The following is a 4,680-nucleotide window of genomic DNA, read 5'->3' as shown; positions in this document are numbered from 1 at the left end:
TTGTAAGGTGTTGGGTTAAGTCCCGCAATGAGCGCAACCCTCGTGTTTAGTTGCCAACCGTTGAGGTTGGAACGCTGAGCAGACTGCCGGTGATAAGCCGGAGGAAGGTGAGGATGACGTTAAGTCATCATGCCCCTTAATGTACAATAGGAACCCTGAGCAGACTAGCATGTCCTAATCTCCATAGCCAAGAGTTATCATGCAAAGCTCGAAACATTTATCATTTAAATCAATAATGTACACATTATCATCTCTATTTCCAACAAACAACACTTTTCTATCTCTTAACATTTTCAATTATACAATTATTTTTTATCAAATATAACTCTAAAACCTTAATTGACTAATGTTAGGTAAGTCATGCTTAAACCATCAACTAAAAGTACATTTTCAATGAGAGTACAAGAATCATTACCTATTGATATGAACCACGACCAAGGAATTTCCATACCTGAAGGTCCAATTACAAGGACGAGAGCTAAGAAGCTACAACAAACCTTATACAGTTATATTCAAGCTATGGTGAGCTCATCAAAGAAAATTCTAGAAGACGCTGGAGACCTCCCTTATATGTTGTGCAAAGTTGAGCTTCAAGAAAGAGATGAATTAAATGCACTTTAAGTTGGATTTAATGAACTCCACTGAATTTATGAAACTAGTCCAAGGATGAGTCAATAAGCACATTTTATTAATTGCATTATTTTATTATAGTTTAAATATTTGTTTGTCATATTTAAGCTAGTTTTAAATATAGGAGTTAAGGTTATATTGTAACCCACATACGTTACTATATTCCACCATTAACTAGCCATTTTAATATGGAGGTTATGGGTATTTTTCATTTACTAGCCCATTTAATTTGGGAGTTATATATCCCTAGGTTAAGGTTGTAAGGGCTATATAAAGCCTTCTTTTCTTTGATTAGACATCAGATTTTGGAATTAAGAATAGAATTTCTATTTTAGCTTTGTTGAGAGCTAAACTTTCTATGCAAATTCTTGTGTTTGGAACTTGCATGTAGAGTCATTCAAGTGGTATTGATTAAACCTCTTGTGGAGTGATTCGAATCACGAGTTTAGAAACGAGTTTTCTTTACTCTTGATCTTGATCATCAAGGTAATTCGTTCCATACTTTCCCTTGGGTTGATTTTCCATATCACCTATAGTACCCTTACCAATTATTTTACCGTTTTTGTTGTCACCAAAAGTTAGTAAGCCATCATCCTTCTTGAAAAGACTCACAAACATGGATTGGTTTTCCATCACGTGTCTTGAGCAACCACTCATTTTTCTTGGAGGCTTTCAAATAAACCTTGAGATATTCAAAATTGACGTTTTGGTACCCATACTTGGGTCTTAAAAAGTTAGTTTTCACAAATTTGGGAATCACGTTTCCATTCATATTAAAGGAATAATCTTTTTTGTCCAAACTTAACACGTTGAAAACAAACATCATACAAGAATTTATTTCTTAAAATAGGAAAATTATTTTCAAAACATTGTTAAATTTTATATTTTGAGAAATTTTCTTCTTGAATGAATATTTTGAGAAGTTTTCAATTTAAAGCACTTAAGTCTAATATGACCTTCAACACTAATGACACTAATGACATATAGACACAAATCTAGATTTATCATATTCAAATACAAATGTACATGTGTTAGGCTTAGACATAAAAGAGGGCATTTTAACGAATATTGTTTTAGAACTTGGAGGGTAGAACATTCATCAATATAACCTAATCCTCCTTTATCACCCTAAGTACCTGCTACAATTATTTTATCTAAGTTAATACCTATAGTTAACTTTTTAATAGACTCTTTATCGATAGCCTTACCTAGTTGTGCATAGTATTTATACATTTCTTTTGAGCAATTTAATTAATTTATCTTTTTCACAATAATCATGCTCAAGAAATTTGCCTTTATTAATTAATGCATTTTTTGTCATCATAATAAAATACATGCTTTTCACAAGGTATATCAAATTTTACAATATTATGATCATTTTTTTAAGCCATAAATTTCATTTAATAAAGACTTATTTTTAATTATTGATGCCTTATGTTTCTTTTGAAGCACAACATACTTTGAACCAAGTTTTTCTAAATCAAGTTGCATGTAACGACCCAAATTTTTTTACTTAATTTAAGGTTGCTAATGTATACATATCCTAAGCATTGAATGCAGAAGACTTCATTTAAATTTCATAAAACATAACGTAAAACACAGCCATGAAGTTACATATTTTGAAAACATCTTTAAAACGACACAACAAAAGACTAAATAAAATAAATAAGCGTTTAAATTAAAAACATTCTATTCTAGCCTAAGTCTAAGAAAATAAATACCACTACCATATGCATGTGTCATGGTCTCGAGTTGTGATACCTTCGTCAGCCATACAGGAACGCCTTGCCTTGACCTGAAAAATGTAGTAGCACATGGCTTGAGTATTTAAAGAAATACTCAATAAGTAACCCCACTATTGGGGTTAAATGCAAGAACATACGAATGCAATGATGAGACCTATCCTTTCAATTTATTTTCCTAGTTCATTTTCATTATCTGTAATGACCCAGATTCACCGCTACCAGATTTTATCCTCTTTGGGTTTACCTTTCGGGCTTCCCCTCAAGGCTTTAAATGATCGTACCCCTAGACATCATTTCATGCCTATAGACGAAATCGAAAAAGAAATAAGTAGAGGATGGGAATTTACAGAAAAAATTTCCATTCTGATTTGAGTACCTAGGGAGGGAAAGATCCTGAGATGTAGAACAAGAAAAGTCAGAAAGATGAGTGATATTGGCAGGCACATACTAAAAAAAATCATTCTTTGTTGGGTCAATACATCAGCGAAGCGTTTCCCGCTCTTTTTCATTCACATCATTCTTTTGCCAGTTGTTGTTGGAAACAGAGGGAGCTCTTCCTGTATTTAGGATTTTGTATATATGGGCATCCTTATTAGTTTAGTCCAAACTCAATGTTTTTTGTAACGACCCAGATCCACCCCGCTACTAGATATTATCCTCTTTGGGGTTTCCCTTTCGGGCTTCCCCTCGAGGCTTTAAAACGCATCTGCTAAACAAAATGATCGTACCCCTGCCTATTGTGATGAAATAGGGGTATCCCCAAATGCATGAGGTCCCACTATTTTTCCATTTTCATTATTTGTAATGACCTAGATCTACTACTAGTAGATATTGTCCTCTTTGGGCTTTCCCTTTTGAGCTTTCCCTCAAGGCTTTAAAACGTGTTTGCTAGGAGAACTTTTGGGCTTCCCCTCAAGGCATTAAAATGTGTCTACTAGGAGAAGGTTTACTACTAGTAGATATTGTCCTCTTTGGGCTTTCCCTTTTCGGCTTCCCCTCAAGGCTTTAAAACGTGTCTACTAGGAGAAGGTTTACTACTAGTAGATATTGTCCTCTTTGAGCTTTCCCTTTTGGGCTTCCCCTCAAGGCTTTAAAACGTGTCTACTAGGAGAAGGTTTACTACTAGTAGATATTGTCTTCTTTGGGCTTTCCCTTTTGGGCTTCCCCTCAAGGCTTTAAAACGTGTCTGCTAGGAGAAGGTTTGTCCTCTTTGGGCTTTCCCTCAAGGCTTTAAAACGTGTCTGCTAGGAGAAGGTTTACTACTAGTAGATATTGTCCTCTTTGGATATTGTCCTCTTTGGGCTTTAAAACGTGTTTGCTAGGAGAAGGTTTACTACTAGTAGATATTGTCCTCTTTGGGCTAGCTTCCCCTCAAGGCTTTAAAACGTGTCTGCTAGGAGAAGGTTTGTCCTCTTTGGGCTTTCCCTCAAGGCTTTAAAACGTGTCTGCTAGGAGAAGGTTTGTCCTCTTTGGGCTTTCCCTCAAGGCTTTAAAACGTGTCTGCTAGGAGAAGGTTTACTACTAGTAGATATTGTCCTCTTTGGGCTAAAACGTGTCTGCTAGGCTTTCCCTTTTGGGCTTCCCCTCAAGGTTTGAGGGCTTTCCCTTTTGGGCTTCCCTCAAGGCTTTAAAACGTGTCTGCTAGGAGAAGGTTTCCACACCCTTATAAAGGGTGTTTTGTTCTCCTCTCCAACCAATGTGGGACATCACAACCCACTCCCCCTTCGGGACCCAGCGTCCTTACTGGCACACCGTCTCGTGTCTATTCCCCTTTGGGGAATAGCGAGAAGGCTGGCACATCGTCTAGTGTCCGCGACTCTGATACCATTTGTGACGACCCACATCCACCGTTAGCAGATATTGTCCTCTTTAGGCTTTCTGGGCTTTCCCTTTCCGGCTTCCCCTCAAGACTTTAAAACGCATCTACTAGGAGAAGGTTTTGATACCTTTATAAATGGTGTTTTGTTCTCCTCCCTAACCAATGTGGGACATCACATTATCATTATTAAATATAACTCCGCTATCGTTTTGCATTTATATCATATCTTTTATCATTTTTCAGTTCTCTTATCATGCATAATTCTAATGGAGTTATATTTCATTTCATTTATCGTGATATCATGTCATTCATAACATGCTATATGCATACAATTTAGAAAACATAACATAATGCTCCATGCTTTTAACATGTCATTTCATAACATGCAATTCATACGACAATTACCTCAATGGTCACACAAAGCAATCTAAACATAACATATCACATCACAATATATCATATCATAAACATGTCATATCATAAACA

General features: G+C 35.9%; 1 long non-coding RNA gene across 1 annotated transcript; it reads left to right on the top strand.

The window, feature by feature from the left end:
* The first annotated feature begins 2,575 nt into the window (after window positions 1-2,575).
* Window positions 2,576-4,037, top strand: LOC111473137. Its single transcript, XR_002715558.1, has 3 exons — window positions 2,576-2,613; window positions 3,939-3,965; window positions 4,000-4,037. It is a non-coding gene; the product is annotated as an uncharacterized LOC111473137 (long non-coding RNA).
* The last annotated feature ends 643 nt before the right edge of the window (window positions 4,038-4,680 follow it).

Source organism: Cucurbita maxima, unplaced genomic scaffold (genome assembly GCF_002738345.1).
Source record: "Cucurbita maxima cultivar Rimu unplaced genomic scaffold, Cmax_1.0 Cma_Scf00104, whole genome shotgun sequence".
NCBI classification, from domain to species: domain Eukaryota; kingdom Viridiplantae; phylum Streptophyta; class Magnoliopsida; order Cucurbitales; family Cucurbitaceae; genus Cucurbita; species Cucurbita maxima.
This window is presented reverse-complemented; position numbering and strand designations above follow the sequence as displayed.